This window comes from Canis lupus, chromosome 34 (genome assembly GCF_003254725.2).
Source record: "Canis lupus dingo isolate Sandy chromosome 34, ASM325472v2, whole genome shotgun sequence".
Lineage (NCBI taxonomy): Eukaryota > Metazoa > Chordata > Mammalia > Carnivora > Canidae > Canis > Canis lupus.
The window spans coordinates 29449037-29472265 of NC_064276.1; the positions used below are offsets into that span (position 1 = coordinate 29449037).

Here is a 23229-nt window from a genome sequence, read left to right on the forward strand (position 1 = left end):
ATTATGTTGTGAAAATAAAGTTTAATTTCAATCTAGTTCTATATTCAAAATACATTCTAAGATCTATGTGAAATAATAACTCTGCTTAACATATGGGTTAAAATTATTGTTGTTTTTTTTTTTATATGAGACAGTGAAAATCTAAAATCCCTACTTGTTTTTATCCCTCACCATTCTTCCCTTATCTGGTTCATTTCCTTAATTAAACTCAAAACATAAGAATTAAGGAATATGCTTTATTGAAGACTATGGTTGGAGAGTAGTTTTAGGTACTAACAAATCTTAAATGTTTTCTCTGTGACCTCTTATCTACTTTATATAGTTCGTAAAATTAAAACAGAAATAAAAAGGGGAAGAAACAGATTGAAACAGAATTACAACAGTGGCAAGAGTCACAGCATATTTTAGCTAAAATGTATTATCCTTTCAGGGTTGAAATTGTGAGTGTAAAATGATAGCAAGATTGAAGAAAAATTTCAGCAGTTGCAAAGATACTAGGATTTAAGTAGACCTCAGCAATTTTGAAGAAAGAGAAATTGAGTTACACGTGGCATACATGGGAATACATTAGGCTTTGAGAAATGGAGATTACTTAGGCTTGTGAAGGAAAATTGAAAACTATAAAATCCATTGAGAATGTAACATTCTATTTGATGTGTAGAGAATGTTTAAGACTACCCTGAATATGTCTGGAGTTTGGTGAATAATACCTATCTCAGCATTTTAGTGCCCTGAAAAAAAAAGGAGGAGAAGGAGGAAGAAGGAGAAGGAGAAGGGAACAGTGGAGAAGCACAGAAGCACAGATATGCCACTTGCCAATAAAATGAAATCAATCTCAATATCTCTTTTGATGAGAAGATTTTTATTTGTTTAATAACATCAGAAAAAAAGATGCCAAGAACTTTTTCTTTAAAATATATCTCCCCATTTCTCCTCTAAAGTATATGTGTAAGTTTATTTTCAGATATACTATTAGGTTTTGATGACATTTAAGATAATGAAAGTCAAAAAAAAAAAAAGATAATGAAAGTCTGAATATATCAGCTGAGAATAGAGTCCTTTTCCCCAAGCATTCCTGCATTAATCCCTCACATATTTATTCAACCTCTACCCTATCTGTATGCATGGGACACATCTATGAGCAAAGTAAAGGACGATGCTTCCATCTCATATAATGAAAGAACAGGACAGACAGATGGCAAGAGGAGATAGATGGTAAAGAACAAATATTAAAAGTTAGCAAAGCATGTAGTATACATGAAGTTAATAAAATTTGGGGAAAAAAGTAGAGACGTTAGGCATGTTGTAAATATTTAATCCACGGGTAGCTCCACTTACTTTTATCTCAGAAATAGATACTTGGATTATAGAAGTTCTAATGATATCAATGCCATGACAACGGAACCTTCCTCCTCAAAACAAACACCTCTCAGAAAACACTAAGATAACAACTGAAATAAAATTGAGAGGACAGTGGTTTGCCCTGCTTGAGGAGAATGTTTAAGATGAAGTGGATATCCATTCTCCTGTCGATAATATGGTAACAAATCATTCTAAAGTGAATCTAGATCACAAGCACCAGACCAGAGATAACTATTTCAAATCTATTTCATAATAAGACAAAAATAGGCTAAAACATTCTGTCCGCAAATTGACTAAAAGAAAAAGGTGAGGGGGGTAGGGCTGTAGCGAGTGTTTCCTAAGAACACTAAGAAGGATCAGTAGACTATTGAAGCATCACACACATGCTTAATTTAAGAATCAAGATCACACTTTAAATGAATTATTCCTAGTGAACATTGCAAAGGAGATGTCTACCTATCACTACATTTATTAAAAAGGATAAAATAATGTTATGAGTATAAGCAGTTTACTGAGGTATGCTGTATCTGATAAGTAACTGACATTTCAAAAAGGAGACATGGCATCCAAAAGTTTTAAGTCAATGAGAGGATAAAGATCATCTTGAATCTGAAGAGGCCCACTTGGATTTTTCAAGAAAGTAATTTATAAACATACCTAAGCTCCTATGACATTTTCACCAATGAGAATGAACTGGTTTTGTAGGAGCTTGCAAAATTCTTCTCTAGCAAATGTTAGAAAATCAAGTAACTGTGAGTTTAAGCATAAAAGAAATAGAACTACTAATTGTATGATTTCATAAAATAGAAGAGGTAATCTGACTGGTTCTATCATTGCAGCAATAAATAGGCTTATCTTAAGTTATTAAAATTATTTCTTGGCTGTAAAGTTATGTTATTTTCACAAAGAAATAGAACATGTGGCTAGAAAGTTTTTATTAATAATACTACCTTCCAGATTAGAATTAATGAAATATATTTATTTACCAGATAAATTAAAACATAAAACCTCATTAGAGTTTATTTTAAAATATTTGAAAATAAGTGTCATTAATCTCTATTTTAAACTTATTTCAAAAAAAATAAAAAAATAAACTTATTTCAGACAGAAATTATTTTAAAGAAAAATAAAACATAAAATCTTTTATATTTTTTTTGAAGTTTTTTGTTTTGTTTTGTTTTTTGTTTTTTAAGTAAGCACTACTCCCAACATGGGGCTTGAACTTATGACCCTAAGATCAAGAGCCTTACGCATTACCAACTGAGCCAGCCTAGTGGCCCTCTTGAAATCTTTTAAAAATCAATTGATGAGAATAGATCAAATTGAATGTCAGTAAGATATTTTTAAATAAACATCATCTGGTGAATAATATATGTAGATTTTCTAGGAAGTAACACTTAATTGAAATTCCTAATGCAGGCAGTATGCTATAATGATACTTGCTATTGAAGAAGTACATTTAAAGGATGAAAAAATATCTGTGGTTCATTGAACTCGTGATAAAGAGGCCAAAGGTATTGTCTCAAAAGGCACACTGAATCTGAGATTACTGAATAGCAATAGTGAAGAAAGAGGATTTGGTGGTTTTAAAAACACATTTCATGAGGAGGAAAATAAATTAGAAGAATGAAATCCTCATCTTTGATTCAGTAATAATTTTTGAAAATTTCCATCGGTTTTCACTGTTTTTTTATCTGCATATTCTTTCTTTTTTTTTTTTAATTTTTATTTATTTATGATAGTCACACAGAGAGAGAGAGAGGCAGAGACACAGGCAGAGGGAGAAGCAGGCTCCATGCACCGGGAGCCCGACGTGGGATTCGATCCCGGGTCTCCAGGATCGCGCCCTGGGCCAAAGGCAGGCGCTAAACCGCTGCGCCACCCAGGGATCCCTGCATATTCTTTCTTTACAGAAATATTTTTTTAAAAATGATGAGCTGTAAGAAACAATGTTTTCTCAAAGTAATACATTTCCATAAAATATGCAGTTTCCAATTTCATTAATTCTGTACCGTTCGATTCTGAGGGATTTTTTTTTTTTTTTTTGTATATGGTGTTAGAGAGTAGTCTTATTCTTTTCCATGTCCATTTCCCCAAAACTATTTATTGAAAAGACTATATTTTCCTCATTGTATATTCTTGCCTCTGTTGTCCTAGGTTGACTCTATAAATGTGGATTTATTTCAGGAGCCTCTACTCTGGTCCATTGATCTATGTGTCTGTTTTTGTGCCAGGACATTACCATTTTGATTACTACAGCTTTGTAATATATCTTGAAATCTGGAATTGGTATAATTCAGCTTCATTCTTTCTCAGGAATTCTTTGGTTGTTTGCGGTCTTCTGTGGTTCCATACTAATTTTAGTATTATTTGTTCTAGTTTAGTGAAAAATGTGATTGGTGTTTTGATAGGGATCGCATTGAATCTGTACATTGCTTTAGGTAATATGGACATTTTGACGGTATTCATCTTCCAATCCATGCATATACAGTATCTTTCCAAGTTGGTGTCATCTTCAATTTCTTTCATTAGTGTTTTATAATTTTCAGAGTACAAGTCTTTCACCTCTTTGGTTAAGTTTACTCCTAGGTATTTTATTCTTTTTTTTGCTATAATTATAAATGGTGTTTTGGGTTTTTTTATTTTTTTCTGTGATTTCATTGTTGGCATATAGAAATGCTACTTGTTTCATGATATTAATTTTGCATCCTGTTACTTTTACTGAATTTATTTATCAGTGCTAGTAGATTTTTGGTGAAGTCTTATATATTGAAGTATATATATGGAAGTATATAACATTTTGTTTCTCTCTTGCTGCTTTTGAGGGAAAGTTTTCAGGTTTACAACATTGAGTAAGATATTAGCTCTGAGCTTTTCATATTTGGCCTTTATTATGTTGAGGTACGTTTCCTCTAATCCCAAATCATTGAGAGTTTCTATCATAAATTGACATTGAATCTCATCAAATAATTTCTCTGCATCTGTTGTGATCGTAAAATTTTTATTCTTTATTTTGTTGATATATGACATTGATTAATTTGCAAATGTTAAACCATCTTTGCATCCCAGGAATAAATCCCACCTGATCTTGGTGAATAATCTTTTTAATGCATTGTTGTATGTGATTTGCTAATAATATTTTGTTGAGGAGTTTTACATCTATGTTTACCGGGGATATTGGACTGTCATTATCTTTTTTGTGGTGTCTTTGTTTTTTGTTTCAGGGTAATGTCATCCTCATAGAATGTATTTTCAGGGCAGCCTGGGTGGCTCAGCAGTTTAGCGCCACCTTCGGCCCAAGTCATGATCCCGGAGACCTGGGATCAAGTCCCACGTGGAGCTCCCTGCATGGAACCTGCTTCTTCCTCTGCCTGTGTCTCTGCCTCTCTCTCTCTCTCTGTTTCTCATGAATAAATAAATAAAATCTTTAAAGAAAAAATAAAGTATTTTCATTTAAAGTAATTATTGATAGCTATGTAGTTATGGCCATTTTTTATTTTTTCTCTGTTTATGTTTTTGTATTATACTTCTTCTTTGTCCCTTTCTTCTCTTGCTCTTTCTCTGTGATCAATGAATATCTATAGTGTCTTATTTGGCTTTCTTTCTCTTTATTTTTTGTGTCTCTATCATAGGTTTAGGGTTTATGGTTATTATGAGTCTCATATATAACATCCTAATTTAAATGGCAGTCCATATTAATTTGATGGTCATTTTAGTTCAAATGCATCCTAAAAAAGCTTCTTGTATTTTTTCCTTTCCCCCTTTTTTTCCTTTTCCTCCTTCTCTTCCCTTTTTACTCCTTTCTCCACACTTTATGTATATGTTGTCATATTTTACATCTTTTTATTCATATTTTTCTTATGTCTAATTATGGCTATTTCTAGGCTGATGTAGTGGTTTGTCTGTCTGGGAAGGTCTTTATTTCTTTGTTTATCTAGGAAACTGTATCTGTTCTTCAAATCAAAATGATAATTATGCCCTGTAGAGTATTGGTTGTAGCTTTTTTTTTTTTTTCTTTCAGCTCTTTGAATGTATCATGCCATTTTCTTTTGGCTTCCAATGTTTCAGCAATGTTTCTGCTGAAACATTGGTTGACAGGCTAATGTGTTTTCCCATGTATATACATTTTTGTTTCTCTCTTGCTGCATTTGAGATTCTCTCTTTATCTTTAAATTATTTTAATTATTATGTGCCTGGTTTGAACATCCTTGTGTTCATTGTATTTGAAATTCTCGATGCTTCTTGGACCTGAATGTCTTTTACTATGCTCCACCCTCTCCCCTCCCCGCCACCGGTTAAAAATGTTCTCAGTTATTATTTCTTCAAATAAACTTTCAACACTTTTCTTTCTCTTCTTCTTCCGGGACCCTTATAATGTGAATGCTTGCTCACTTAATGTTGTCCAAGAGATCTCTTAATCTATCCTCATTTAAAATTATTTTTCTCTTTTTGCTATTCAGCTGTTTGCTTTCTGTTACTCTGTCTTCAGATTGCTGATGCAGTCTTCTGAATCCTCTGATCTACTGTTGATTCTTCCTAGTGTTGTGTTTTTTTGGTTATTGTTATTTCAGTTACTGTATTCTTCAACTCTGGCTGGTTCTTTTAAATATATTTTTTTCTCTTTATTAAAGGTCTTACTGAGTTCTCTCACTTTTTCCTCCATTCCAGTGTCTTTATGATCATTATTTAAAATTCTTTATTAGGTATATTGCTTATCCCTATTTCATTTAGTCCTTTTTCTGAGGTTTTTATCTCATTCTTTCTTTTGGAGCATATTACTCTGTCTCCTCATTCTGCTTTTGCTTTCTGGTTTGTTTCTGTCAATTAGGTGAAATGGCCACTTATCTTATACTTGGAAGAGTGGTCTTGTGTATGTTGTCTGGTTTGCAGACAATGTGTGCTTGGTGACTTTTTCTGACTGGCTGGAGCTCTGGCTGTATATACTCATTAATCTTTTAAACATGACCATGCCTCTGTCTCTCTTGCTATTCTCCTGAGATTTTCTTGGTCTTTAGTTGTTCAGTAGCTGCTCAGTCAGCCCTCAGTTCTTCTTCGGGAAGAATTATTCTCTTAATAGGTGTAATTTGATGTGCTCCATGGAGAAGGTAAGTTCAGAGTCTTCTTACAACACCATCTTAACCAGAAACTTCCCAATTCTGTATCTTTTAAAATTACAACACAATCTACAAAATAGTCCAACAAATAATGTATTAGGATGAGCCAAAATACTATCTTAAGACACTTCCGCAACTGCAACACACACATTTGACACTCCTATTTTCTAATATTCAAATCACATGTATTTTTCAAGACCACTGTGATGTCCTTGCTTCTTCCAAATAGATACTCTGGCTGGTATTAACTTCCTTTTTTCTGAGAATTTACAGAAAAAAATTTGCCACTCTTTTATGGCATCAATCATTTTTACTAGGCACTGTAGGCTTTTGTGTGTTCATCTGATTTTTTTCTAATGTTCTTTCAAAGTCTTTCTAAGACAATATACTTAATTGAAATTTAAAATTTCTTATTCACTTATTTGATACTACTAATACATTCAAAGGATAGTACTGTGTTTGTAAGTTATGAAGTATGACACAAAGGACAAAAGAAACAAACAAAAAAGAGAAAACATGAATGAACCACTAAAATTAAAAAGGTTAACAACATATATAACTTGAATCTGCCTTATCCCTTATTCTATTTTCCTGAGTTTGTTGAGATCAAAGATATACTGAATTTTATGCTTTTTATTCTTTTATAACTTAGTTACTGGAGGCATAGTTTAAGTGACCACATTTTTTAAAGTTGTGATATCAATTAAGCAGTCTCACTAGCAGTGTATAAAAATTGACCAACTTTCTCACCAACATGTGTCATTATCAGACTTTAATTTTGACCAATCTAGTAGATATATAATGTTATCTAATTGTGATATAAATTTGCATTTATATAATTACCAATGTAGCTGAACATTTTATCATGTGGGTACTTTTCCTAACTTTTTGTAAAATTCCTGTTCATGTTATTTACCTGGTTTTCTATTTGGTTGCTATTTGTAGATGTATCATAATCTAATGATAAGCTCTGTGTGCTCAACTAATGTTAGTTATATATCCTACAAATATCTTCTCTCAACATGTGTATTTTCTTTTCATTCTCTTTAAAGTGTGTTTTAATTACAAGTAGTTTTTCATTTTAATTAGTTTGAATAATTCAGTCTTTTTTTATGATTAGTGCTTTGGAGTACTTAAAAAACACTCCCCTCTATATTTGTTTTAAAGATGTGTTATAAAAAAAAAAAGATGTGTTATATATTATTTTTTAATTGCCTCTTATGTGTAATTGCTAAATCTATTGAAAATTAATATTTATATACAGTGTGAGATAAATCTCTTATTTTACTTTTCCACATGCATAACCAGTTGTCTCAGAGCATTTATCTGTTAGTCTCTAGTTTTCCCCATGATCTGCATTGCCCTCTTAATCATAAACCAATTTTCAGAGTTTTTTCCTAGGTTGTTAGTTCTTTTGGTCAGTTGCATATATTTGGGTTAATGCCACATGGTCTTAATTAGTTTTAGCCCAATAATAAGTAAGAATTAATAACAAGTAGAAATAGTCCCACCCCACCTCCAGCCATGCATTGTTTTTCTCATTTATCTTTTTGTCCTTTTATTTTTTCATATACATTTTAGATTCCATTGTCTAAGATTTGAGGTTTTTCTTGGAATCACAGTGAATTTATAAATTAATTTCGTGGAAAAAATCCACAAGTACTGTGTATCTCATTTATTTAGGCTTTTTTTTTAAATGGTTTTAATGATGCATTACTTTTTTTTTCTAATAAGGACAAACACATTTCCTTATATATTACTAAGTACCTTAACATTTGGTATTATTATAAGTCTTACCATTTTCAATTACAGTTTTAACTATTTTGGATTTAATTGCAAAGTCACTTGTTTTATACATTAATCTTTAGATTATTTCAGCTTATATATGCAATTATATAATCAGAGAATACTGGGCGTTCTGATTTTTCCTTTTCTGGTTGTTGTGGAATTTATTCTTTTTTATGAACTGAATAGTTTCCAGTGTACAACCTCAAATGCAAATCTTGCTCCTAATTTCAAAGGGAATGCTTCTAATATTCCATCTTTAAGAATGGTATTTGCTATCAATTTGTTTAAAGGTACCCTTTATCATATTCACAAGTTTTCTTTTATTCCTCATTTCCCAAATGGTTTCTGGTATAAATTTTACAAATAAATTTCCTCCATTATTTTGAAATGATTTTTGTTTCATTTATTTGTTGAAGAACCAAATAAAATTTATAAAATGTTCTCATTTTAGGCCACTCTCCTCCTACCAGAATAAACCCAAATGTGTTATATTTTTATAGAATGAAATATATGTAATCTTGAGCTAGATGTTTTTAGTTAATATTATATTAATATTTTATCTTTTTAAGGTTTATTTCTTTAGAGAGAAGGAGTAGGAGAGAGCACATGTTAGCAAGGGAGGGGTATAGGGAGGGGGAGAGAATATCAAGCAAACTCCTTGTTGAGCATGGAGCCCAACATGGAGCTTGATCCCAGGATCCTGAGATGATGACCTGAGCAGAAATCAAGATTCAGCCACTCAACTGACTGAGCCACCGAAGCACCCCATATTATATTAATATTTTTTAAATGTCTTTAAGGCCTGCAATTTTTCTTTCTCATTATATCATCATTATATATATATTCTTTCTCATTGTATCATCAAGATTATTTTGCCTCATGAAGGAGATATAGGAAATATTCCTCTTTTTTAGAATGTGCTGAATAATTTATATTTGAGTCAGATGATTTGATTTCTTTGAATATTCAGGAATTTACCCGAGAAGCTATATAACCTGGGATTCTTTGTGGGAACATTTAAAAGTACTTATTTCCCTGCTTAATGGTTAAAGAAAAAAATCAAGCTATGTATTTCTGCTTGAGTTAATATTGCTAGAATTTTCCCAAGAACTTATCTATTTAGAATAAGTATTCATATATATATAATAATTTATAGTACTATCTTACTAACATTAATCTCTGCTATAATTTAATCCCAATTTATATTATAATATTATTTATTTTGGCCCAGTATTTCCATGATTGAACTTTAAAATTTCAATTATATTTTTTCTTATACTCTTGAGTTATTTGGAAATGATTTCATTAACCTCTAGACAAATGGGTATGTATTTCTAATTTATTACAAATTTAATTGCTCTTTTGCATAGAACATCATCTACATAATACTAGGCATTTGAAAATTGTAGAGCCTTGTTTGATGGTCTTGTCTTTGACTAAAATGTTCTGTGTGGCTTTTTAGTCATCTATTTTCTTTAATTTGGTTGTGCCAAAATGTATATATTTTTAAAAATTATATCTCTGTATGTGTTGTTCAAATCTTCACTATGTGTATTTTTTGCCTGTAGTTTTATGAACAAATTAAAAACCTGTTTTTAAATCTTCCTTTAAAATGGTGTATATATAAAGTCATTACATGATATAATAATGTTTATGCTATGGGTTTTGAGGCAATTCTGTAAGTACAAATAATTATAGACAGTAAATTAAAATTTTCTCATTGTGAAAAAAAAAATTTTCTCATTGTGTAGTCAGTCATTCTATCCCCTAAAAATGCATTATGTTTTTAAATCCCATTTTGTTTGATATTGATACAGTTACACTTGCTTCGTTTTCTATTATATACATTTTATATATATGATTTTTTAAATTTACAGACTTTATTATTTTTAGAAGAGTTTTAGTTTTTTTTTAGATTTTATTTATTAATGAAAGATGCATTTTTTAAGATTTTATTTATTAATGAAAGATGCAGAGAGAGAGGCAGAGACACAGGCAGAGAAGCAGAGAGAGAGAGAAGCAGGATCCATTCAGGGAGCCTGACGTGGGACTCGATCCCGGGTCTCCAGGATCATGCCCTGGGCGGAAGGGAGGCGTCAAACCGCTGAGCACCCAGGCATCCCTAGAAGAGTTCTAGTTTTACAGAAAAAAATTGAGCTGAATGTACAGAACTTTCATGCGTTCTCTTACCTCTTCTTCCCACACAGTTTTCCCTATTATTAGCATTTTGAATTATTATGGTACATTTGCAAATTATGGATGGAACTAGAGGCTACTGTGCTAAATGAAATAAATTAGACTGATCAAAACAATAACCAGATGATGTCATTTATATGTGGAATCTAAAAAACAAGCAAAAAGAAGGAGAATCAAACTGATAAATATTTAGCAACATCTAAATGAAGTTGGTAGATATGAAGTAACTTGTCTTAAACTTTTTTTTCTCAGAGATTATATAACGGAACCATTATGCTTTATTTATAGGCACTATAATTATTTAAATAAAAACATTAAAATAATGTTAATAGAATGTATAATTTTAGAGCCATTGTTGGACGACAGTGGTGCAAAACAATCTAATACCCTCGTTATATTTAATGCATCTCACCCTTTTTTATAACTGTGTAATATTCCCTTGCACACATACACACACATTGCATATATACATATCACATCTTCCTTATCCTATGGTGAAAGATGGTAGCTACAGTTGCGGTGAATATAGTTGAATCACTATGTGGTACACCTGGAACTAATGTAACATTATGTGTCAACTATACTCAAAAAAATTTGGATGTTGACTTCTAAGTAATAATATTTTAAAATAAATATTATTTTTAAATATAAGAAAAATACAGAATAGTACACAATTCATAAGTACAGAATTCAGTGAATTATAACAATGTGAACACATCATTTTAGCTACCAAACAGATAAAAAATAGAACACTACCAATGTTTGAGAACCTCCACCCAATGCCTCATTCTCAGTCATTGGATTTCCTTCTCCCCCCAAAGTCAGCCATCGTCCTAACTTAGCATACCAAAGGCTCTTTGCCTGTTCTTGAACCTTATATGATTGGAATCAAACAATGCGAATTCTTCATATTTAGCAACTTTTGTTCAATATTATGTTTTCAATATCCATTCATGTTGTTATTTGTTGTCCATTGTATTCTTATATATAAATTTGTCTATTCTACTCTTTTTTAAAAAGATTTATTTATTTATTCATGAGAGACACAGACTGAGAGAGAGAGGCAGAGACTTAGGCAGGGGGAGAAGCAGGCTCCTCGCAGGGAGCCCAATGTAGGACTAATCCCGGATCCTGGGATCACGACCTGAGCCAAAGGTAGGAGCCCAACCCCTGAGCCACCCAGGCATCCCAATGTCTATTCTACTCTTGATGGATGTTTTCTTTGTGAGTTATTATGTTGCTATGGGCATTCTTCTACATAGCTTTTAGTAAACATCTACATGCTCCCCTACCCCTATTCATTACGTACCTGGTAATGGAATTGTTTTGTCAAAGGATATGCTGTATCTACAAATGGCAAATCACGCCAAATGTTTTTCAAAATGTTTGCATTCATGTACACTCCCACCAGAAATCTATGACAGTAGCATTTACCCAACAACCTTTTGAACTGCATTTTCATTTTAGAAACTCTGGTAGGATGTCATGACATCTCATTGTGGTTTCAGTTTGCATTTTTCTGATGCTATTAAAGTTGAACAAATTTTTATAAGCTTATTGGGCACTTGTATATCCTATAATGTGAAGTGCCTGTTTAAGGTGTTCCCCACATTTTGTATTGGACAGTAGGTCTTTGCCTTAGCATTTTAATATTCACAGATATTAATCCTTTATTGTATTTATTACAAATACATTCTCCCATATTGCGTTTTGCATTTTTACTTTCTTAATGTTACTTTTTTCTTTTTCTTTTTTGTTTGTTTTTTAAAAGAAACAGTCTTTTAATTTGTCAAATAAATTATCATTTTTCTTAATGGTTAGTGATTTTTTGTTCTGTTAAAAAAATAAATTATTTCAGTGTCACAAAAACATTCTCATATGTCATCTTCAGACGTTTTATCTATTATATATACATTTCAATCCAATGGATTTCATTTTTTATGTATGATGTGAAATCAGCTTCATGTTACATTGATTTTCATAAGAATAGCCAGTTGACTTGGCACCATTTATTTAAAATGGAGTCCTTTACTCTTTACTCTTTGTGCAACATTGACATAAGTCATGTGTCCACATATTTAGGGTTGATTTCTGAACTTTTAATGTAATTACTTTAATATACCTTTCTGTCCTTGTGCCAATTCTGCATTACCTTAATTACTATAACTTCATAATGTCTCAATATTAATAGCGTAATCCTTCAACTTTATTTATTTCCTTCATTTTCTCTTGGCTATGCCTTATCTTCTAGATTGTTATAAAAATTTTTGAATTAGAATGTCAGTGTCAACAGCCAACTTAAAAAAAAGGGATAAATTGCAAATTTACTTTTTCTTTTTCTCTTTTTTTTAAACAATATTTAGTTTTCCAATTCACCAAAGTTATGACTTTCTTTTTACTCAGATCTTTTTACTATATGTCTATAATATTTCAGTGTTTTTGTATAGACTTTATGCATATTTTGCTTAGCTTTTATGCATAACTATAGTTACACATAGTTATATTTTGTTATGCATGTTATAGCTATGTATAGTTTATACATAACCATTTTAGTGATATTATAATTTACATCATTCTAATGTTACTTTCAAAATGTTTGATGCTATTATATAGAAATATAATATTTTATATTGATGTATCTAGTGATTTTAGTTAATTCATTTGTTAATTCTAGTCGTTATTTTGTAGTTCTTTGCATTTTGTCATATACTATTATGCCACCAGTGCATAATGACAGTTTTAATTTTTCCTTCTTAATTATTTTATGTATATGTAGAGAAAGAGCTAAACTTTACTATATCTTTACTCCTTGAGAAATTAGAGGATAAAAACAAATTTTTATTTGGTAATAGCCTCAAATCATGTGAGTAGCTATATTTATAACTACCTACCTTTGAAGGAGCCACTAGACAGGAAATAGGAATTAGGTCAAATTTGTTGCCCACTAAAGTGAATATTGTGCTGACTATGACTACCATATATTTTAAATTTGAGGGGATGATTAATTTATTCTGATTTAATTTATTCAGTTCTTACAATAATCTTATGGCACTCATGGCAGTGATATTGGAAAATCATATTAGGTATTAACTATGATTAATATGCTAAGAGTTCTAATGGATAATGTAGACAGCATGCAAGAGCAGATAGGCAATGTAAAGAGAGAGATGGATATCCTAAGAAAGAGACAAAAAGAAATGCTGAGATAAAAGACACTGTAACAGAAATAGAGAATGCCTTTAATGGGTTTATTAGCAGACTGTATATGGTTGAAGAAAGGCTCTCTGAGCTAAAGGATGTATCCACAGAATCCTTAAAAGCCCAAAAGCAAAGGAACAGAGACTGGAAAAATCAGAACAGAATATCCAAGGACTGTGGGACAAGAAGGTATACATATACATATACATAATGGAATATCAGAAGGAGAAGAGAGGAAAGAACAGAAGAAATATTTGAAACAAGAAAGACTGAGAACTCCCTCAAATTAATGTCAGACACCAAACCTAACAAATGCAGGAATTACTTAGGATTTCTCTTCAGAAACCATGCAAGCAAGAAGAAAGTGAAATAAAATACTGAAAGTGGTTAGTGAAAAATCTAGATCTAGAAAACTCTACCCTGAAAAAATGAAAGATGAATGAAGATTTTCTCTGACAAAGAAAATTGAGGAATTTTGTGACCAATAGATTTGACTTGCAAAACATGTTTTCTTTGGAGAGACCAAAAATATATATAGGTAGGTCAGAAACTCAGGTCTACATAAAGAAAGGAAGAGTGTCAGGAAGGAATAAATGATGGTAAAATAAAAACCTTGTTTTTTTTTTTTTAATTCTTAATTGATCCAACAGATTTATCCCAGATACTAAAACAGGTTTAACATTTAAAAAAAAAATAATTAGTGCAGTCTATCACATCAACCGGTTAAAAATAAAAATCACATTATCATATTAATAGATGCAAAGAAAAGCATTTGGCAAAATCCATTACCCATTCATGATAGAAACTCTCAGTAATTTAGAAATAGAAGGGAACTTCCTCAACATAATAAAGACTATCTACAGGAAATCTATAATGGGAAAAGTTTGAATTTCCCATTATATTACAATCCATTGGGTTGTAAATGTATATATAATAGATAAAACCTCTAAAGAGGGGATCCTTGGGTGGCTCAGCAGTTTAATGCCTGCCTTTGGCCCAGGGCACAATCCTGGAGTCTCAGGATCTAATCCCACGTCAGGCTTCCTGCATAGAGCCTGCTTCTCCCTCCTCCTGTGTCTCTGCCTCTCTCTCATTCTATGTCTATCATAAATAAATAAATAAATAAATAAATAAATAAATAAATAAATAAATCTAAAAAAAAAAAAAACTCTGAAGATGACATATGAGAATGCTTTTGTGACACTCTAACTTTTCCCATTAAAAGCAGGTACATGAAAGTCCCTTCTTACCAATCCTATTTGACATTATACTGGAAGTTTTTGCTAAAACAAGAAGGCAAGAAATAGAAATAAAAGATGCACTGGTAAGTAAAACATCATTTTTTTAATGCAGATGGCATGATTGTCTAAGTAGAAAATCCAGAAGATTGGACATAAAACTTCCAGAACTAATAAAATATTACAGCAAGGTTGAAGAATAAAAGGTTAATGTACAAAAGTCCATTGATTTCCCATAAAGCAAAAATGAACAAGTGGAAATAAAGATTAAAAAATATTATTTATATTAGCATCCAAAACTGAAATACTGAAGTATAAATCTAACAAGATATTTACAAAATCTAAATGAAGATACCTACAAAACTCTGATGAAGAAATTCAAAAAACTAAATAAATGGAGAGACATTCCATGTTCATGCATGAAAAGATTGTGTTGACAAGATGTCAGTTCCTCCTAACTTGATCCATAGATCAATGTCATTCCAGTAAAAATCTTAGCAAGTTATTTTATGGATATCAACAAAGAGATTCTAAAGTTTCTATGGTGAAGCAAAAGACATAGAATAGCCAATACAATATTGAAGGGAAAAAATGGAAGAATGACCCTGCTAGACTTCCAAACTTACTATTAAATCACAGTAATCAAGACTGTGGCATTGACAAAGAGAAAGACAGATCTATAGAACAGTATAGAGAGCCAGAAATAGACCCATGTAAGTATAGCCAACTTATCTTTGTCAAAAGAACAAAGGCAATACAATGGAGAAATGACAGTCTCTTTGACAAGTGGTACTGGAAAAACTGGACATCCACATGCAAATAATGGAACTAGACACAGACCTTATACTTTCACAAAATTTACTCAAAATGGATCACAGACCTATATGTAAAATACAAAACTATAGAAGTCCGAGGGAAAATGATATCCAAAAAACCTATGGTGGCACCTTTATAGACACAATGTCAAAGACTATTCCATAAGAAAAATTAAGTGATAATCTGAATATTAAAATTATAAACTTTTGCTCTGCAAAGACAATAAGGAAATTAGACACCACAACCCAAACTGGGTGTAAATGCTCTAAAAAAAACTTACCTGATAAAGGCATGGTATCCAAGATACAAAGTACTCTTAAAACTTAACAATAGGGGAAAAAATGAAAAATTGACAAAGACCTGAACACACACTATATACTAAATAAGATATACAGAGGCAAATAAGCATATGAAAAGATATTCCACATCATATGTCATCAGGGAAATGCAATCTAAAACAATGCAATCTAAAACAATGGGATACTATTAGAATGGCCAGAACCTGAAAAACTGACAATACTAAATGCTGACAAAGATGTGGATGATCAGAGACTCTCATTCATTGCTGGTGGAATACAAAATAGTATGGCCATTTTGGGAAATAGTTTGGTGGTTATTTACAAAACTAAACATACTTTCACAGTATGAGCCACCATCCACACTCTTTTCTATTTACCCAATGGAATTAAAGCATGTCCACACAGAAACCTGAAGGTGGATGTTTATAGTAACTTTATTCTTTTTTTTAAAAAGACTTTATCTATTTATTCGTGAGAGATACAGAGAGAGAGAGAGAGAGAGAGAGAGAGGCAGAGACACAGGAGGAGGGAGAAGCAGGCTCCATGCACCGGGAGCCCGACGGGGGATTCGATCTCGCGTCTCCAGGATCGCGCCCTGGGCCAAAGGCAGGCGCTAAACCGCTGAGCCACCCAGGGATCCCAACTTTATTCATAAGAGCCAAAATATGGATGCAACCAAGATGTACTTCAGCAGGTGAATGGCTCAGGTCATGATCCTGGGGTCCTGGGATCAAGTCCCACATTGGACTCCCCCCAGGAAGCGTGCTTCTCTCTCTGCCTATGTTTCTGCCTCTTTCTCTGTGTCTTTCATGAAGAAATAAAATCTTAAAAAAAAAAAAAAAACTGATTGGGATACCACATTTTTAAAAAAACAAACAAGTTACTAAGGTGCAAAATATTTTTGTAGTATTTTAATTTTTCCTCTGAGAATATAAACTGCTAAAAATATAGCATTAAAATGCTGTTAGAAAATTATTTAATTTCTTAAATTGTTCTTTTTTAAAACTCTGTGGTTATGTTAAAATTTTACGTAAAATTATATTAAAATATTTTTAATATGAATATATAGTTGAATTATAGTTGAATATATATTACATTAGTTTTTGGTGTAACATTTTTGTTTTTGTAATCCATATGAGGTTTTCCTTCTTTTCCATCCCCGTTGATTACTTATTTACATATGTAAATCATATGATTTCAAAAATCAAAATTATACTAACATTATTAACTAAAATTATACTAAACTTCATGTGACACCTATTATTTTCTTTCCTTCAATCTAGCCCCACATACCCCTATAGGTAAATATTTCATTTGTTTCTGATTATTCTTACTATGTAAATGTAAGCTCTTGCTTATGTTTAAATATTTATGTTTAAACATTCAAAAATGAATCATTTTTTTAACTGCCGCATCCTTTTTTTTTATCTTTTGTTTTGTTTTGTTTTTTTAACATAAAGAAGAGCTTATTGGAAAGTCTTTTCCAATAGCTTTTCACTTAGCAATGTATAATGGAAAGCACCGTCTGGCTTATTTTTATTTAAGAAAAAAAAAAAAACCATGAGTTTGTATCTTTTTTCATTCCCTTTAGCAATGCATATGGATGTCTTTTACCTATGATCTTGCAAAAGTATATGTTGTAATACTTTCAAATTTTGCCTAATTGGTGAGAAATCAAATCTTTATGTCATTTAATTTTGCATTTCACTTACGGTTAAATTTACTTATTCACATATATTTTAGACTAATTTCACTTTTTTATGGCCAGGTTTTCGATCCCTCTTTCTTAGGCTTTTAAGCCTTGAGCATATTAACCAATTGTCTGTGGTATGTTATAAATAGTATATTCCACTTTATCATCTGCCTTTTGATTCTTCATGCTTCTTGTCAATAAGTTTAGTTTTCTCACAGTTATTACTCTTTTTCTTTAATGCCTCAAAAATTTAAATCATACATAGAAGTCTCTCCCCAATGTTTTCCTCTGGTAGTTGTTTAATTTTATATTTAAATTTCCAATCTATTTAAGTTTTTCTTGTCTATGATAACAGATATGAATTAAATTTTAATTTCCCATTTCTGAGTCAAGTTTTGTTCCGGTAATTTGAAGTGCCACCTTTATCAAATGCTAAATATTCATATATACTGGGATATGTGTGTAGATTTTCTATTTTGTGCAATGATTTGTCTGTTACCTCAAGATTCATCAGCATTTCCCCTTATTGTCTGCATGCCAATGATCAGGTCTCAATATAGCTTATGCTTTGTGCTCTAAGGAGGAAAAGAGTACATGTTGAAAGGATTGCAAGACTTGTCTAATGCAGTTCAGCAATAACTGGTAGATATGCTTAGAGTTGATTATGAGGTTGGCCTTTTTTTTTTTTTTGACCATTGATTTGTTGGACAGGAGATAAATTATTGACATTAGAATATTATCTCATGACTTGTTTCAACATCCTAGCAGGAACTTCTGGAGTCAATATATAATTGTTGCTGAAAATGATTCCTTAAAACTTGTAGTCAAAGAGAGTCAATTATAGATGAGGTAAGAATTCTGGTGATGCTTTGAAAAGTGCTCAGGAAAGTGTTAGAAGGAAGGCCTGAGAGGAAAAGATCGAAGTCTTAGGATAGTTATAGCTTATGTCCAGAGAATGCACACTGGGCCATATTCCCTAGGAGATCATAGAGTACACCTTTCATTAAAGCTGTAAGAATTCACTGGTGGGGCTCACAACCTTCTCTTTGAGAATCTCAGTAGTGACTGTCCTCTGTAGGTACAGGTTAACAGGAGTTATTACCTTTGGAAAAAGCTTCATAGAATTTCAGAATGGCCAAGTTGCATCATTTAGCCAAGAGAAAAAATGTGAAAGTGGTTATACTAATGGAAATTAGACTGTTGTAATCAGAAGAACATTGTTCTTTTTTTTTGGGGGGGGGTAAGTTTTTATTTAAATTCCAGTTAGTGTAATATTAGTTTCAGTTATATAAGATAGCGTATTCAACATTTCCATATATCAGCTGGTTCTCATCTCTGCAAGTGTACTCCTTAATCCCCATCACCTATTTCACCTATACCCCCATCCACTTCTCTTCTGGTAACCATCAGTTTGTTCTTTATGGTTAAGAGTTTGTATCTTGGTTTGCCTCCCTATTTTCCCCCTTTGTTTCTTTTGTTTCTTAAATTCCTACATATGAGTGAAATCATATGGTATTTGTCTTTCTCTTACAGACTTATTTTGCTTAGAATAATACTTTCTAGCTCCATCCATGTTGTTGCAAGTGGTAAGATTTCATTCCTTTTTATGGCTGTGTAATATTCCATTATATATGGGGTGTGTGTGTGTGTGTATACACACCTTCTTTATACATTATTTATCCACATTTTGCATTGAATGTGTACATTGTTTTGGATAGTATAGACACTTTAACAATATTTGTTCTTCCAATTCTTGATCATGGAATGTTTTAGAGATCACTGGTAATGGTTACTGCATTCATAGCAGCTACATGATTTTTCATGTAATCAAATACAAAAGTAATAACATACAGTGCACTTGCCTGAGTATTTACACAGCCACATTGAGCAGAGTGCACCATTTATTTTATATTATTCAAAGTTAGTGATAGAACTTTTGTGATTTATCTATAGTCGATTTATAAGCATTTAGAGAATGGAAGCACATATTTCTGGAATGGGTGTTGAAGATAAGTGAATTTTTCCTTGCCATCATTCACTGATTTATTCAAAGGTTATTTGTCACACAGGACACTGGATTCTGGTATTGTGAAAAAAACAAAAAGACAAAAAATTAGAATCACTTCCACATGGTCTTTTTCTGAGATGGACACATATATTAAAACTTAATAATCATATATCCAGTGTGTTTCAAGTGAATGAAAGCATAATAGAAACATATAAGGCTTCCATGGATATTTTAGAGAAAGCTTTTAGGGAAAAAAAAAAGTATATTTGGCCTAGTACTTGAAGGATGAATATACACTTTTAAGGTTAACAGATAGGGAATATATGTTAAGAACAGAAGTCATAAGGGCACCTGGGTGGCTCAGTGGTTGAACATCAGGTCAACCACTTTGACTCAGGTCATGATCCCAGGGTCCTGGGGTTGAGTCCTGCATCAGGCTCCCGGCAGGGAGCCTGCTTTTTTCTCTGCCCTTGTCTCTGGCTCTCTCACTTCGTCTCTCATGAATAAATCAATAGAATCTTAAAAAAAAACCAAAACAAAACAAAAAAGAAGTCATATTCAAAAACTATTAGAATTTGTCAATTACTTTTTGTAAAAAGTACAAAGTGCATGAAAACCATGTGTCTTATTTGTTTGGTATTCCATGCTGTTGATTCCCAAAATTGAAGCAGAACCTCTGGGAATAAGAGTCAGATAACTATATTTCAAAATGTAATCTAAAAGAAAACTTATGAGCAACCAGATTTAGAACCTGAAATCTAAGTAACTGTAATAAATGGCATAAAACATATTAAAGAAATAACATAACAATGAGTGTCTTTGAGTGACCTTAATAGTCTTGACCATTGCTAAGATGAGTAAAGAAGATGAGAATTCTCTTTGGTTCTTCTAGTTAATTTTCAGTAGCAATTGTCTTTGAAGTTCCATTAAAGGCTGATGTCCCAGTAGCTTTATCCTTTGAATTTCTTACCACCTGTTCACAACCGCTGAGAACAATTTACTGTTTACAATGTACACACATACTTACATTTAGACACATACAAAGACCTGGTGTAATAAGAGACCAAGTGGAGAATTGAAATAGACACCTGGACTTCAGGGTTAATCATGATGCTTGGGGTAAAGTCTCAAGAGGAAACAAGTGATTTAAAAAGATTAGATGCTAGACCTAAATAAGAGTTGCTTAAAATCCATGTGATTAAACTCCAGGAGGCTCTGGACTTCTATGTACACTGTCAAAGTACCGCCAACACAGATGAAATAATTTTTTTTTTAATTTTTTATTTATTTATGATAGTCACCGAGAGAGAGAGAGAGGCAGAGACACAGGCAGAGGGAGAAGCAGGCTCCATGCACTGGGAGCCCGACGTGGGATTCGATCCCGGGTCTCCAGGATCGCGTCCTGGGCCAAAGGCAGGCGCTAAACCGCTGCACCACCCAGGGATCCCCCAACACAGATGAAATAAAATGATTGTCAGGAGTTATGCTAAAAACTAAAGGCAAACCAGTTGATTTTACATTCTGTGTTTGCTGAGGGGCAGCTGCTCAAATGGAGACATTAAATTGACATACAGTGTAACATCAGGACCAGGGTCTCATTTTAGGACACATTTAAATCTTCTCAACATTTCCCTCTTGTAATTACTCTGACTTTTGAGCTCCATTTTCCTTAATGACACTCAATGAACTGAATTGCTTCAGTGAAATGAGAAAGCAGCAGGGAAATTCAGTGGAAGGTTTGATTACATCCCTTGTTGTAGTCCTAGTTTCTGAATAATCTTATACTTTGATTATATAATCTTCTTTTCACGGTTTATCCACCATCAAAATAGAAAACTATTCAGGGGTGATGTAGTTCCCAACCACGTATTTGTAGTATTCATAGCTAAGATATTAAAATATAAATTATAAAATATGAATTTGAAATTTCTCTGTTGCCGATCCTAGATTTATTGCTTTTAAATCCTGTGAGCTGAAATATTTTGTACATGAGTGCGTATTGTTTTTCTTAGTGATTATAATCCATATGTTCCTTTTGCTGGTTGTTTGGTTAAAGCATTAAGTGTTGATGACATTTCCTCAGTAATCTGTCCATTTAGGATAAATTTTATACTTTAAAAATGATGTTTTAAAGGAAGATTTGAAAAGTAGGTTACCAGAAATTTAAGGTTTTGTAAGTACTTCATCCTCATGCCTGCATTTAAAGCTCCCATGCATACTGAGATTTTACGTACAGGCTGAGATTTTTATATTTAAGCAGATGATAAAAGGCAAGCCAACGACTGCACCAGTGAGTTGCTAAGCCACCAGAAAAAAAGCAAACTGTTCTAAGCATAAGAACTAGTCAAGCTGTGAGCTGTGGAATCCATAAGCTGTGTATAAAATGAGGTCACTGAATCATGATCTCATTCAGAACAGAATCATTTAGATATGCATGTACATAGATGACTTGTTTGAAGCTCAAGTGGTGTTGGCGAAAATTACACAGTGCAGTGCAATGATATGCATATGCAAAAAGTTAAAATGAAATTTTTTCATTAGATACATGTATTTCCATGTGCAGTCCGTTGAATGCCAGCTTTTATTGTTATTTTTACAGATTCAAAACATCTCCTTTTTAATTATAACAATTAGAATCTACAAAATACCAACGCATTTTTTAAAAAACTGGGCACATTTTAGAAGTCATTTAGAAATACAGGATGATCATATAGTACTAAGAGAAAATCTATAAAAAATAACTTTTAGTCAGCAACATTAATTGAGAGTTACTATGAGCGGAACAGTTTTTTTTTTTTATATTTTTTTGGAAAGAATGAATTTCCTCTTACTTCTGAAGTTACATAACTTAAACATGTTTTGAAAGGTATAAATTCAAACCCACTCCAGAAAATAGGTCATCTGTCAGAGCACAAATGTTTACATTGTCTTGTGAAATCCAAAGTGGCAGAAGGGATAGGAAATTCACTAAGCCTTTGAAAGAAATTAAAGTTATCTTTTGCATAGATGGTCACTGTTACTCAGGAAATAAAAGAGGGGCTACATTTCACCAGCAGGCAGCTAAAGCTGAAAGGACTTTTCGGAAATTAAAGTGTCATCCTGAGTTTCATAATAGGGAAACCCACCACGTAGTGACAACTCTCTCAAGTATCAGCTCTGTGCAAAAATAAACTGAATGATGACATATAGGGAAAAAAAGAAAAGATTGAAGAACAACTATTTGCAAACTTTAATATGATAAATTTCTGTAGAAAAAGAGAGAAAACTTACTAATTTAGAGAATGAACCAAAAGGGGGTAAACTGTTATGAAAAGTTAAAACATTCATAATATCATATTTGCAAATAGATATATATCTTCCATTTCAGTTTGGTAAATGTTACAGGAAAGGGTGCTATGATAAAAAGACACACAGATCCTTTACAAGACTGGAAGTTCTTTGAGAAAAGAGACTATGTCTTAATTTTTTTTTTAAAGATTTTTTTTAAATTTTTTATTTATTTATGATAGTCACAGAG

At 32.1% G+C, this 23229-nt stretch overlaps 1 long non-coding RNA gene across 2 annotated transcripts in view; it reads left to right on the forward strand.

The window, feature by feature from the left end:
* Positions 1-1430: 1430 nt before the first annotated feature.
* LOC118353237 (uncharacterized) overlaps positions 1431-23229 on the forward strand; it is a 197527-nt gene continuing 175728 nt past the window's right edge. For both annotated transcript variants that reach the window (XR_007408260.1, XR_004811793.2), the window contains exon 1: positions 1431-1540. This is a non-coding gene — a long non-coding RNA (uncharacterized LOC118353237). The remainder of the gene's footprint in view (positions 1541-23229) is intronic.